Below are 16,017 nucleotides of genomic sequence, written 5' to 3'. Positions count from 1 at the left end.
ATGTTAGGGTGTTGTTCTCTGTTTTCTTATCAAATTGTGAGGCTGACTTTAAAGTTTCATTTCTATCTGTGTTCTGAAGGTTATTACAGAGGGGGTTGTTTGTATCCAATCATTCAGAGCCTGATGTATACATAAGTCATAAAACATTTTATTTTATTTTTGGCTGTTGACATTGACATTCCTCACAGTAAAACATTTTAAATTGTATTTTTAGTAAAAATATGACCTTTAAAATTGATTTTAGTTTAAAAATGTATGCAAAGCACATATTTAGTAAAATAATAAAGCATTTTTATACATTTTTACAAAAATATTGAAGCAAAAAATGATTGTCATAATGCAATTAATCAGCTTGGAAAGGCAAATAGCCGAATTATTTGTTACCCATGTCCCTGCAGTGTCTCCACTGAAGAAGGAAAACCTGAAGATGCTAATTGATCCATTTCTACGCAACTGACTAAGCCATTCCTGATTTACATTCAAATTTCTTTGTGACATTTCAAACGTTTGCTTGAATCTGCTGCAGTTTGCTCAGATGCTAATATGAGAGTTCCTGCTTTTTGTATATTTACCTTCAATCTTTGAACCAGCAAACGCTCGCTCCTGCTCTAAAGATCACCTGTCAATCAGGGGGAAAGCGTTGCCGCCTTTCCATTGGTTTGCGCAGGGGGCGCTCTTTTTTCACTTATTCGTTAATGCCGTACATTATTACTCGAAATGTCTGACTGGGAGGGAAGTACGCGTCCAACAAATTCCCATGCGTGGAGCTGGCTCACTTCTACAACCAAGGGGGGGGGGGGGGCGCACAGATGTGGAGGGTCTGCAGGAGGGCCACCCTCATCTACCCAACACCACTGTTTCAACGCAGAATCAAGAGTAGAACTCACACACACACACACACACGCTCACACACAAAGCCACGACTTTGCCTTAAGTCACAATCTAAATTGGCTCCCAAGGGCATACCGACTACCTTGTTCACCAAAGGCAATGTGTATGTTTTCTGAGTCCTTAGCATATGCTGCTGTAACCTGAGATCTCTTCTTCCCTCTCCCTCTCGCTATCTCTCTCTTTCTCTCTCTGTCTCCCTTGCACGCACAATACACATGTACACAAAAACACAACATCGCTAAAAGTTGCTGTGTTTCCTCCCTTTCCCATTGGGCCCTTAATTAAATTCAGAATAGTTCACGTCTACCTATCAAGCCGCCCACCAGACACAGACCTCGACAGGGACGGGAATAAAGTCAGGGTGATGGTGTGCTTGAGTGTATGTGTCTGAATGTGTTGGAGGGGTTCTTCTCAGATCAAGTCGTTGCTTTCATACAGCTGTGTGATATAGTAGATGCATGGAAGGTAAACACGATGATTTTCACAGTCAAAAACAATAATCTCTCAATTTGATTCTCTCTTCAACACGTTCAGGAATATTTGCCGTGAAGTGAAACACTCTAACTAACACAAACTAAATGACACTTAAAGTGATCGAAAAGTGAACATGGAGCCGCGAGGATAGCACATGGAGCGAGCGGGAGGAGATATATACGGTTAGCATGCAGTGAAACGCGCCAGCTTGATTCCATATCAATGAAAGAAAACAGCTACCATCCTGAGACAGTCTAACCTTTCCTGTGTTTACCTTATTAAAGAGTGTGTGAATCGGTTGGTAGTGAAATTCACATGGGTGGGTGGGGGGAACAATGTGTATAAAGCCGGCAGTGTTTAAGCAGGCGAACGGTAAAGTAATAGGCAAGAGCAGTGAAGTGTTGATTCTACAAAAGATGCAGGGGGGTGGAGGGGGGCACTTTAATATAAACACACACACACGCACAAAAACGCGCATAAATCCCCTTCCCCTCCTCAACACACTCCCACAACACGGACGGCTGCCTGGCAGCCCAAGTTAACATTTTCTGAGAAAATATTCCTTGCCTCCAATAGTCCGATGTAATTCATTTTCCATCTCTGTTCATTAATCATTGTTAAAATTAGTGATCCATTTCTTCCACTCTGCCATCTGCACTCAGCTTCCTAACAAACATGACACCTCAGCGCATAATAAAAGCTGACAGCTACGAGGAGGCCCTTTCCAAATAGCTTTCTGCATATGTGCACCTCCACGACTTAATGCCGTTGTCAGACAAAAGTAGATTATTTCGACCGCTGGCTGGAGGGAGATGCGGGACATCCGCACGCGTGCGTTCATGGGCGCTACATGTTGAAAGGAGAGGAAAAAATCACACGCAAACAAATCCCAGAAGTCACAGTCACAAAACAACAGATGTGCTTAATCTTGAATGGAATGTGCCAAAATCCCGATAAGGGAAAAGTGAGTGAATTAGCAAGGGGACGGGGTAGGGGGCCAAAATATGAGAGATCTTGAAAACTGAGAAAAGTTAAAAGTGTACTGTTTTCCCCTACGAGCTTTGTACTTTAATGTCAGCTGGAACACTGTTGTACTTTTCCATTTGCTTCCAGCAGCTGTTGTTGTGATCCAGTCTATCACCTCGGCTACACTCTGATCTTCGCTCGGTTACGCCAAAAGCTAATTGGGCGAAGAGGCAGGGACGGTGTGGGACAGAAAGAGAGGATCAGAAGGGCTTTGGGTCACCCGCCGCCTTCTAAAACACGCCACTCACTCAAGTAGTACAAAAGAATTACCTCGATGGAGAGCTATCCAACGCCCCAGAACCCCCCCCCCCCCCCCCCCCGCCCCAAGCTACTGCAGACACCTGGTATTCTGAAAGCAGTCGAAATTAGAAAAAGAAAAAAAAAGGAGCAAGCTTAATACACTAGAATGCTAGTGTATTTATTGCACATGGACTCAGTTTAATGAAGCATAAAGCCAGGAGATGCACTAATATCTGTGAATCTCGCTGCACTTCTGCTGGGTTGGGGAAGCGGAAATAACAGGTACTTGTAACCCAAGCTACGGGGTAAAATCTTTAACACTTAATTTTTGCTTACTAACGATCAAAGGTCTAATCCTTGAGTCATGTCAAAATCATGATAAACATTTCTAAAATTCAACCATGTATGTATCTGAATGCCACGTTCTCACTTACTCAATCATATTACCTTCCCCTTGTCTCTAGTGCCCCACCCCTCCAGCACCACCCTTAAACCGTCCCTTTTCACATCCACAGATATATGCACAACATCGCAAACACCAAAACATCTCTGTATACACATGCTGAACCTCAGAAATCCCATGCCGCTACAGTCCTTATTCTGCACCCACACATACACACGGTGAGGATTGCTCCCTGCCGGGGTGTGTGTATGTGCGTGTGTGTGTGTGTCTGTGCCCGAGGCACAGCACATTAATCTATATAATGCCCTCAAAGAGAAGGCTTTTTCACACCGCTAACTGCCAAGGACTACGAGGGGCAGCGGCTGAGCCGTGATTCAGCTGTTAGCCCAACTGGCGTCCCTGAACGCGCATCCCCCCCCCCCCCCCCCCCCCCCCACACACACACACACACACACACACACACACACAATATGTTAGCAAGAATACACACACTCACATGTACACCCTTTTCTGGCAAGGAAGACAACACAAACACCTTTGCGCACTCCCACAAGGAACCATTTACCAGCACTACGAGGCTGAAAACCCAACCTGCTATTTGGTAAAAGGACCAAACTGCCATTGATTTATCAACTTCTTTACTTATTCCACGATCACATGGTTACTCATTTGGCCGATTTAAGACCAAATTGTATTGCATTGAAGATTTTGTAAGTCTTACGTAGTGACAATTTTATAAGCTTCTATGTGCTTTTTATTTTTTTATACTAACATATTATCTTTTATGAGCTTATTTTTTTATATATTAACAGAAGAAGGGGCAGTTTGTGTTGCTAAATAGATGTCAGCATTGATAGTAGTATTGCCCGTCCGATCCAAAAATCATTGGTTTTGGTTACATAATAATAGTGTATATAGTCACTGCAAAGTCCCCCAATGAATTATTTCAGTAATGAAACGCCTTCTTCGCCATCAGCAGACACCGCAGAAGAAGACCAGTTTCCCCGTGTTACCTTTCAGGATTTCTGGGATCCACCGTCTTCCTTTCTCAGACCGTGGAACTCCTGCCAGGGACCAAAGTTACCCAGTGCCAAATTTAATATTTATTTGTTGCGCGGAGGGCCACGCAGCCGACAGCCCGGAGCGGTGATTGGAGGGCCAGTGCTCAGAGACAGACGGCCAGTAGAGGAGCCGCTAAATCATCTTGACATTCACCAAGAAGTAGCCACACAGAAAGCCGCCGCCGCCGTGAGTCCTCCCATCCACTAATTTGGTTCTACTTAACCCCTAAACACGCCGCCCGCACACACGCACAGAAGGATGCGAAGGCACACGGAGGCACGATAGCGTGCGCGCGCTTGCCTCTCAGTGGCACATTTAATTCCAGGTTCTGGGCACATCTGAATTACAGCATGCTGATGAGGGAGAGAGGGCCAGGCCCCTCCTGACTGATTAGCATCATTTAAGAAAGCCTTCCTTTTTCCTTTTTTCCCCCCCTTGCCCGCTTCAGTGACCTCTCTCTCCCTCTACTGCTCTGTGCCACCCGCCGGGGGCGACCCACCCACCTCCCAGCCTACAGTATGGGTGGCACAAGTAACATGGAGCACACCCTCGACACGAGGAATTTCATCTTCATGTCTTGTAAAAAAGTGCGGACAGAAGACATCACTAATGGCGCCATATAATGCACTTTTTTTCGTTTTACTTCCTGCCCGAGCAAAAGTAAATAAGACAGAGCCTGTTTTATTTGCGCATACCGCCCGCCCCCTCCATTCTAAATTATATAAGCCTTGCACATGGCTTAAAATTTTGTAAAGCTTTTCTCAAAATCCTACTTATGGTTGCCATTCTGTGCCAAAAAGTTCATCTGGCCTGTAAATTTAAGCATGGATTACAAATATTCAAATCATGAGCTTACTGTTCAAATAAACATTTCCAACAGGGAGGGGAAAAGTTGCAAGGCATACACTTTCAGCATAATTCCTCCTCTGGCACCTCCCCTCCCCTCACTCCTAATAAAACAACCACAAAAAAAAGAAAAGAAAAGGCAAAGGAAGGGAAAGGGGCGGGAATTGGAGGGGGGGGGAGAAATTCAAAAACAAAAGACAGAGTTAAAAGTTTCTTCATTTACCGTGCGGCTGCATAAACAATGTTGATGAAATATGTAATTAATATAATTGTAACCACCTATGCAATTACACAGAGCCGGGTGGGCTCAGTTGTGGCCCCGGAGCACCCTGCCATAGGACAATAGGGCACCTTATTACAGTTCTAAGGGGGGGCGGAGGAATAAAGGGGGAGGCTTAAGCTGGTCAGCTGCTCACCACATGGTAGAAATAATAAGGACTGAAGTCACAATCATTTCAGCTTTGGTTTAGCTTCGCTGATCACTGCACTTTATAACTGGATAATACAAATACCTGAGAGAAGTCTGGAACACAGTATATAATGTGCAATCACATGTTCATATCGTATTCATTGAAGGACTAGATACAACGTGTGAGATGATACCTTTTGGTGATACAAGTAGCAGCAACACTGCATTGTTAAAATACTTCATTACAAGTGACAGTTCTGCATTGAAAGTGTTACTTCAGTAAAAGTGTCATCGAAGCTGAGGTTAGAGCCGCATTAGCTTCTGTGCTAACGTATTCCCCAGTGAAATGGAATATCTGACTGGAGAACCATTACAAGAGGGATTTAAATGAAATTCTACATATCTGATCTGACGGCTAAAATAGTACAGCGGGCTTAGAATGAAATTCCAGAGGACTCTGGCTCCACACACACAACCTGTCCATGTCATTAAAAAATACAGATTGATTGACATCATGATGTCGGAGGTAGAAATTGTTGTACAATGTTTGGTACTAGCTCACAACAGCAAACACAAGCAGGTGTACAATGGGTCTAATCTAATCTATCTTTCAAAATGTCAGAAGTAACTGTGAGGAAAGAAGAAAAATGATACTTATGCTTTCCATTGACACCTTCCATGGTCAGTAAAGAGGAAGCTTTGACATTCTGCCACGTGGATCATGTTTTCATGCAAAATCCTAATTTCGTTCATAACCTGTGAGAACCACGCGTCACCATCATCTCAACTTTACTAGAGCCTGGAACAGACAGAAGTGTCAGCTTTGTGTGTCTCTCTACCCAATAAGCTATTTGCTTCTTGACTTGATAAACTTGACAAAGTAGGGGAAATCTATTTGCTGTCAAAAGCTGTCAAACAAATGTCACTAAGTGAAATATTTCCCTCTGTGTTGTGGAGCTCAAGTCTAAAGTAACAAAAAGCTCTAACCTGTCAAGTGAAATACTTGACCCACTGTCTTACGTTCTTCCCTTTGCGTAAGCTTCGTAGTCCCACCAACAAAAGTCACATCATGATGTTATATTATGATAAGAACCAGGCGTGGCCCCATAGACAGTATGCTGCCCAAGCAGAGTGGCACCTGGGTGAAGACGAGTCGGCATGTGGGTCAGGGTGTCGGCTGCCGCCTAGCCCGGTCCCTCTGACAGCCGCTGTTATCCTGGGGACCGAAATAGCCTCTCCTCCCGCTACCCGCCCCTGCCCGGCATTAAAGTCTTCCACATTTGCAAAATTGCAAACAGATGCAACTCAAGTACCTGCAAATAATCTGCCAAGACCAATTTCAAAAGGGAGATTTCAGAATATGCGGGAGTCATTAGAGGGAGTATTATTTCAGCGATGAGCACAAGAGGACCAGCCGTGGATCACCCAACCAGATGGGTTCTGCTGCCTTTTATTTAGGAAGAAAGAAGCCAACACGAACCCCTCCACCATTCCGCTCAAATGAAGATATATAAATTGTACAATACAATTACAGAAATATATATATATTTCGAATGCAACCAAAAAATCTCAAATTTCCATTCGAGTTTCTCACAACAATCTTTTCATCTTCTTCCCAGCGAGGATGCTTTCGGGTGGGGAAGGGGGGGTTTGGGATGTAAACGAGGATGCAGACACAGAGATCTGAGGATTTTTTATTGTTTTGTATCGGGTGTTAAATATGAAAAAGAATTAAAAGGTAGACGCCTTAAAAGGGGGCCTGTGGCGTATGTAAATGAAAAATGTTTCAGAGACGTAATTTGCAACTGCTGCTGTTGTTATTTTCTCAGACGGTTGTTGGAAGTTTCTTTTCTTCTCTTTTTTTCTCTCCTAGTCGCATCAGTGAAGTTTAAAAGCGACTCACAACAAAGTGTACGCCAATTAAAGGCGATTTCAACACCAAGAACTGCAGCAAACTTTATTAGAATATCCATGACAAAAAGCCTATCAGAACCCATCTTTAATGAATAATATATAATCAAAAAACACTACTTCTTGTTTTCTTTTTTTTCACAGCATCTACCAGCTCTTATGACAAATGAAATGTTTATATCAAATGGAATTTGATTAGGTAAATGGTTATTATTGCTAGTAGGGGAGCAGAACAACAATCCAACATTATAAAAAAAATGATCAAAATCGCCAAGCCCTTGAAACAATACACATTCAATCAAATTCTTCATAATTGTAACAGTAGGAAGCATTTTAGGCATTCCACCCACAACAAACAGGCTTTGTTCTCTTGTTATGAGAGGCAGCGAGGGGACACAATCAAGTGCGTGAGAAAGCCAGGAACGCAGGATTTCAAGCAATTCCTCCCTCTTTCTATACCCCCCTACCGCCCGTGCCCTTTCTCTCTCCCCTCTTTTTTCAGGGTCGCCCATATTATTTGCTTCCTGTCTCAGTGTAGCAGGCAAAAAAGAGAATTTGGTAATTGAGTGGTACAGAACATGTGCCCTCCCTGCTCGCAGATGACAGATGGATTATAAAAACTTCAAAGGCGAGCATTTGGAGCACCAGGGGAGAGATGCTAGGTATTTGAACTATCATTCTTTACCCAGGAGACAATGACTGCCTGACATGGTGCATACATCAAGGAATAGTGCAATGGCACAGACATAATCCACTGCGCACACACACATACACGTTTCTCTTCCTTCTGCTACTCCCTCCCCTGTACAATATATTTAACATCCTGTTCTGAGCAACTTTGCTGCAGTAACCGGCAGGAGAAGTTATCGTAGCTTTTGCATTTTTTCCCATCTTCTCACCTCTCACGGCTCTCAGGGTTCAAACTGTGCTGAAATAATCTAAGTTCAGGGTTATTTTTTTTGTTCTTTTATTCATACTTCATTTCTAACTACAGCCTAGTAGGCCTTAAGGAAAAAACTGTAAGCACTACTGTACCGTAAGTGAAAAAGAGAATGGTGGGCGACGACGCCTGCAATCATCTTATAAGCATGATTTATGAAAAGGGCCATCTGCTTTGCCTTACTTAAGCACGGAGGCAACCTTTAATAATATAAGGACATAGGGAGAGGAGGGGACAGTAGGGGGAGTGAAAATAGGAAGGGGGAGTTGGGTAGTGACACACACTGATAAGCCGAATACAAGCACTTCTCTTCTTGTTCTTCTTGTTCTGGCCATTACTTCAGATTGGCAGCCAATCAGGGTTGACCTCTCCTGTCACACCATTTAACCCTGGCCCCTCCCCTTGACCCTAAAGGAATTGGCAGCCTCACTGTAACACACACACACACTCAAAACTCACAAACTATCTTGCAGATGGACAAACATTCACACAACACTTTTTCACACGAGAATATTCCCACCTCAGGTTACATGATTGTCAATATGACGTTTTGGGCAAAAAAAGACATGGAAAATAATCTTTACACAGCTCCCCTGGTCTAACGGACAGGAACAACAAAGGTTTTACGTCCAGGTTGACATATTAAACAGCTTGGTATGAAGGCACGCTAAGGACACACGCCAATAATCACACAAGTGGAACCACTGACTTTTGGTTCCAAACACAATTCATCAAAACATTCGTAACAATTTGGATTACTAAACTAGTCCTTTTAGTATTGGACCACACGAGTAGTGATTCATCTTTGGAATGTTTTTTTTCTCTTTTAGTTTTTATTTCATTTTTCGTTCCAAATCCAAAGAAATTCACAATTAAATAAAACATAAGAAAATCACATTTAAAAAAATTAACCTGGCACTGTTTTGGGCTATTGCTTAATAGTGAGGTGGGGGCTGTCACAATGTCAAATGTGTGTTGTGCGATTATTGCACCAATATTATTATTGCAATAAACGATATTATTGCAATTTTCAGACAATTTTATGGTCTAACAGCATAGCAATACAAGTACGCTCTTTATTCATCAGGATATTTAGACATTAGAATCAGAGTGTGAAAAAATATATCCTAAATAAATAAAACCAAAAAAATTATAAGTGCAAGGGATACGGAGTGGGCAAAGCCGGCTTGGTGCGATGCGGTAGGGTTTGAGAAAATTGGATAGCGGGTGTCAACCCCTGGCAGGGCATCGCGCTACGTAGCTGCAGGAAGAGAGCGGTTTGGTCCCGCTAACAATCGGCCGACACTGGGAGGAACGCAGGGCAGTGGTCCAGGGATGTCGCCCTGCGTTCCTCCCGGCCAAAGAGGCGAATGAGCAGTCCGGAGGAACCGACAGTAGTTCAGGTTGAAAGACTTGGCGGATGGTCGTTGTTTTAGGTAAAATGTTAACTTAGTTGTGTTGCCTGTTATCACAGTTTTTAAACAAAGTCGACGTGCCGGCTCGTTCGGCTTAAAGCCAAAATGTTCCCACACCGGAGCTGAAGATTGCGGCTTTATAACCAAGTCCATTTGGACTTGTTTATCCTAATTATCTATAGATGTCACGAAAAATAACACTTCATAACACAGTGGGTTTACGCATTCCCTTTCCCTGTCAGTATCCGCTCTGCGTGTGCGCGTGTGGAGGCTCTGCCAAAGCACCGGCTCCGCTTTCGACAATGAAAGCAGACAAGAGGACAGCGCGATGCACTAAAATGTTGGTGACGTTCATTTATATGTAAAATGAATATCGCACCACCAAAAATTATCGCCCTCATTTTCATATATAGGTGCGATGAGTCAATACATTGCATATTGCGACAGGCCTATGTGTCTTGTCAGGGGGAAATATAACCTGTTGAATTCCTCAATTTCTATCCTTCACATTAAGAAACAACCTGCCCAACAAAGAAAGGACAGGAGCCAACGTAAACCGGCTCGGTGATGTCAACACATTTCACAAGAGCGTCTCAAAGCGGCGGAGCCTTCTTTGATTGGCATTCGTGCCCCAGCTGCTGACCTTTGGCCTCGCTGTGACCTGGAAATGGCTCCCAGCACGACCCTAAGGAGCGACGGCGGCGGTGCAGGGAGGAGGAGGTGTGTGTGAGTGTGTACATGGAGAGGGGTATAATAATGAGGCCATGCGGCATATGCTATTGTGTTGCGAGCCACACGCACACACACACACACACACACAAGGCCACATGTGCACGCGGACGCTCGCACACGCCCCTACCCGTGTGGTCACCTTTTCAGTGTCCATCAGGATTGTCGGCCTAATCCTCATCGGATCATCTCATCAATGCCTAGGCTGTTTATGTGTAATAGATCCCATCTAACTCCCTTTCTCTCCAAACCCTAGAGCTCCCCCTGCGCCCCGCCCCCCCCACTCCTACCTCCTTCGTAGCCATTCTCACTGCTCCTCAAAAGAATAACGCCAACTTTTTCTATAAATTGCGCACTGTGTGAAGAGGCAGCAGATTTATCTTTGTATTATATGTCACATGTTGTTTCAGTGCTCCAAAAAGGAGCGGTATTCCAAATATGTTGGGAAATCGTTATTTCATCAGCAGCAAGGCAGTGTATGTTCTGCAATATTTTAAATTCAAGAAGGACTGAAAAATGTCTCACTTAAAAAAGTGCATCTTGAGATATGATATGCTTTTAGAGTTTGATGAGTGCACTTGTATAAGTCCAATTTCAATGACATTTGCAACGTGTATTAATATTGCATATCTTTCAACCAAGCACGATGACATTGGTATTATTATTTTTGTGGTATTTAAAGGCCAGCCATACTTTCCATACAAGTCTGTTTTAGGGGCGAAGTTAAAATGAATTTTTCAGGATTTTCTGAACAACACAGTCATGGAAAGTGTGTACTTGTTTGTCTTCCAACCACCCCATCTTTCCGCACTCTCCTCCTACTCTTCCTCTTCGAAGCCTCGCAGCATGTGTAAGCAGAAGCGCACTTGCTCCCTTCGCCCTCATTATGAGCTAACTACACTCTTTGATTAAAAGCATGTACAGAGAAGAAGACAGAGAGCGAAAGAATGAGAAGAGAAGGAGAAAGAGGAAGAGGCAAGGATGGAAGGGGGGTAGAGGGGGAACAGGCCGAACCTCCATAATTAAGATCCATTCACAGATTACCCCCGGCAACAAAAGCGCGGCAACCAGCCGCCCGCAGTCACAGAAATTGGATGAAGAAGAGGGTGTTGAGGAGGAGACTGACCTCCGCCGCTCTCTGCTGGGCCCTGCATGTGCGATAGGTACCAGTACACGCTGAGGAGCTACACACTTCTTGGAAGCGGAAGAAAACGCACACATTTAGGAGTCAGCACCTGCGGCCTTACATTTTTATCACAAGCCACATTTGAAGAAAAACACACTCGTGCTAAGTACACCGCCTGGAGAGGAGACCATTACTCCTCTGAGCCGACTCAGCCTGATGAAAGTCCCCCGTTTGACGCCGCTCTCATGTCACTTTGAGAGAAGGCCGTGATCCAGTGATTTCCCTAGGGTTACAGGTTTTTCAGGGACGGTAGGAGGGCTAAGAGGGACACCTAAACGCATTCTCCACTGCTCAGAGCGCCCCCCCCACCATCCCCCCCCCCCAATATAATGATAGGGGAAACACTGCGTAATCGCAGAGGTAGCGAACGGTAACAGCATATGGTGATGTTTGACAATAACAAATGGATTTGGTGCAGTGCTTCCTTGGGATGCACCATTCGTAACGCCTAATAGAAGAGCTAAAAGAACTCCCCAAAATGTGCATTTTAAAGTTACCATTAGGACGTTGATGAGGTGACGTGATTTTAAATTGTCTGTGCTGATAGGATTTGTCAGAAACCATAGGATTGGGAATGATGCAAGATGAAGATGAAGTTATTATAAAATAACGCTAAGGAGAACAGGATGTGTGTGCCAAATCTTATGGCAACTGTTGAAGAATTGTTGAAATACGGACCAAAGTTGTGGGCCGACAGTGACATCGCTACAGCCACAGACCCGTTGTCATGCGTTCACTCCAACCTCGTCAAATTCCAGTGCTTGCCGAGTGGCCCAAATAATGATGCTCCACAGGTTTGTATGTGTCTGGGACTTGCCTGTCAACTTATTATAGTGGTGTCATTCCAAAATAAAATTCCCTCTTCACAGGACGTTAGTGAAACGAGGCGACAGAATCATTGAGAAAGGAGTGTGGCTAGCTTTAACTTGTCTGACTGACGACTCACGTGACTACCGAGCAATTAACAAGTCACGTGACGAACAACTGATGTGTCATAATGGTTTTAATTGCGCTTACTTTTATATTCACTCAGAATGTGAACAGGATTCTGGGATTCGAAAGTCCTGACGTTATTCAACCCAACGTGCACAGCTCTGGGTTCTTTCAATTGGTTTACTTGGGAGTTGGTGCGTCATACAGATACTAAAGGGTGGACTACACCGTGTTGGCCGTGTATGGTAAACTGATGTGTTGGCTGTCTTGACAACATGTTTCAGAGATGTTCATATTGTTTAGATTATAACACTGATCTGTGAAGATAATTTAGCCATGCTGTCTCGCCATGCCATACAGTTCAGCAGGTTGGTTTTTAATCTGCAAAGTAGTCTTGCTGCATGTTTGGTTCTTTGTCCCACTTGCTCTTATTCTGCTATATCCTATATCCTCAACTATATCAGAACTTCGCAGGATCATAGCAAACCTTTTACTTGAATTCTCATTACCTAAAGAAATCACATGAGCCTACAGAAATAAGGGCCAAGATGTTATAACACTGTCCTTCAGAAGGAGAACTTGCCAGTTACCACTACACACCGTTCTAATTGAGGGATGAACTCATTTCAAGTGCTGCCGTTCTTTCTTTAAACAAGTGAGCGGACCCGAGAGTGGGAACCCTTCAACCACGCCATGGATGCAGATGCGCCCACCCCCCCCTCTCTCTCTCTGTGCAGATCTGACAGTCCTGTTTACCCAAGCAGCCGACAGACAAGCCGAAAAAGGGCCCGGGCCGCAGCCCTTCCACTTGACTCTCCCCCCATTACTACGATTGGTGTGAACAACACAACAAAAGAGACAGAATTCTGAGGGGAAGAAAACAACTGCAGCTCACGATCAAGAATAATAATAACTAAAACGACATGGATCAAAACCAAAAGCGGAGAAAGAAGGCGCGTGGGGGCCTGGAAAATGAGAGAAGATGATGAGGTGGGCCGTTTGAAAATAGAATGAGGAAAAAGAAAGAAAAAAAGAAGACGATGATTTGAGAAAATTGTCGGAAATTGCAGGAGATCTGTTTAAGGTATTCTTTTCCAGCAGGGGTGGGAGCGTATCTCATGACTTAAAAGAGGTATTAAAGGAAAGAGTCGGGCGCCGGGGGAATTCTCCCACCACGCAGAGAGCTTTCTTCTTCAACTCAACCCCGGTAATAACGCAGATAAATTATAGATAAATATTATTTAGCTGCCACCTTGAAAAACACATTTTTTTGACAGCCCTCGGCGAGCAGACACACTGACACAAACACACGTGCGTGCGCCCACGCACATGTGATGTGTATTTTACCTAATTAGACACAACACAGGTGGGAATCAAGTGCGTGGACGGCAGAGAAGGAGAAGCGGAGGGTTCACATATTTTGGGATGAATCGTCATCGGCGGTCTCATCAGCGACTGGCAGTTGTTGTTTGGAGTTATTGGGGGGGAAGGGTAGTGCAGTCTACGTGAAAGTGCTGGAGAGACACAGGTCTTGTTTTTGTTTTTTAATTCCACAGAAAATGAGTAGCATAGGGGACATTCAGCCCCCTCTCTGTTGTACCTAAGCTTGTCCAACATATTCCCTGGTATTTAACAGAGGCCCTTTTTCTGTCTCAGGGGAATGATGTTCCAGAAAATAAAAGGCGAATGTTCCGTCCTCAAATAAGGGCAACACATGTATTTACCTTTTAAAGAAGAAAAAAGAGCACAGTAGCAAGCCTTACTTTGCGCCTGGTGGCAGCTCCGCCTCGGAGATGTGGTCGCTGCTGCACCGGGCGCTTACACAAGACTGTGTGTTCTAACGCCCGGAATGCTCATTTGCCTTTTGGGTTCTACTTATTTACTTTTGCATAAATGCAGAGCAGTAATGTGGTATTAAGGGGTCTTCTCAGGGGGAGAGTTGGGTTTTCTTTTAAATGCAGCTGTTCTTTTTTCTTTTTATTTAAATGCTCCCTCAGTATGCTATATTAAGGAAAGCAGATGATTAATGCTGCATAGATATAATTTCTTTTGATTAAAAAAAATGAATTAGGGAAATAATGGCAGACATGAGATCCCCCCCCCACCACGCGCACACACACCCTCCCTCGCTCAAAGTCATCAGATACAAAATGAGCATCCAGGCTGAAATGAGCGAACGAATAATCACAAAATTCCCAAAAGCCAAATATAAAATGTAAAACGACTGCCTTGATCGACTAAAGCCCAGTAATCTTTAGCGCCAGCCACAGCTGTACCACCACCACTGTCACTTGAAATAAAAACCTAAACCTTTCAGGCCTTTCGATTGAGTCTTTAATTCAGCCTGATGTGACATTAAAACCCTTTGGTTGACTTCCACTGGCTGTGACAAATGTACCGGCGCTTAATAGAGGTGTGCAGACAGGCCGGCATTTCAGTGACTTTTATCAAACCAAATTTATCAACGCGGGCTCCCCGGATCTGTGGCAGCAGCTTGTTGAGAAGGAAGCCTATAGATACCGTTAAGTACATCATCCCTCCTCTCTGTCTCGCTCCTTCTCTCCTTGTCTGTTTTTTTTCTTACCGCTCTGTCCTGTCATCACTCTGCCTACTGTATATTTATCTCTTCTCGGTCTGTGGATGTGCTTTTGTAGGCTAACAGGAATGTTTGCGGGCTGCCATTTGTTCCTTTAAAAAGTTAGATATTTTACAATTAGACCTAAACAATACATGGATGGTTTGGAGGGATCTGTGTGAGGTACTGGGAGGTACTGATTGCTGAGGAAAAGCAACCGCTATGACCTCCTGGACGAACAGGGAATTGTACTAATTTGATGTCCCTTTCTGTGGAGTGTCTCCTCATCTACAATTGTATCTGCTCAAAAAGAACAGGCATAGGGACCACTTAAAGAAGAAACCGTTCCAAAGTTAGACAGTGCTCACAGGGTGTGGCCCCCAGGAATCTAATAAGGTAACGTTTTATCAAGGGGTGGGCATTTTTCAGCAACGCGTCCAGAGTGGCAGATGGTGTAAATGAGAAGTGAAGAAGGAAGATAAATGAGAGACAAGATTGGAGATAGGGGATGGAGAGATGGCAGAGGGACAGAAGAAGAAGAAGCAGAAAGAAAGAGAAAAACACTGGAGTGAGGAGTGCGATAAGGAGGCTTTGAAGGGTCCTCTCAGCTGCTGCCGCTGCTCAGTTCAGTGCCGTCGGAGCCTCTGAGGTACTTGAACCTCGCCCGCCTTCCCTCCACCTCTCTGTAGTGCCGTGCCCTGCAGCCACCTGTAAACCGCTTTGACACATGATCCACTCCCACGGATGTGGAGTGGAAGCACGCGCAGGGAACCAAAGCGCTTTAATGCGCCGTCAACGTTACAGCAGCACTCCGTTTAACAACCGGCCTTTCCCACTTTTCAACGGGTGGTGTGGTGGGGGAATAACTCGCTAACTGTCTTAACACCTTGTCTACAACAAATAGTTCTTTTTATTCCCTTCTCTCGCCATGACTACAAAGCAATAGATCCTTCAGTGAGACAAGACAAATGACCCGC

The 16,017-nt window shown here is 44.3% G+C and overlaps 1 protein-coding gene across 8 annotated transcripts in view; it reads right to left on the bottom strand.

The window, feature by feature from the left end:
- The window catches only part of znf536 (zinc finger protein 536), a 198,231-nt gene that overhangs the window by 175,212 nt on the left and 7,002 nt on the right, over window positions 1–16,017 (bottom strand). The gene's annotated exons all lie outside the window — the stretch shown is intronic.

The sequence above is a fragment of the Gasterosteus aculeatus genome, chromosome 12 (assembly GCF_964276395.1).
Source record: "Gasterosteus aculeatus chromosome 12, fGasAcu3.hap1.1, whole genome shotgun sequence".
Taxonomy (NCBI): Eukaryota; Metazoa; Chordata; class Actinopteri; order Perciformes; family Gasterosteidae; genus Gasterosteus; species Gasterosteus aculeatus.
Note: the sequence above shows the minus strand (reverse complement) of the source record. Positions and strands in the feature narration are given on the sequence as shown.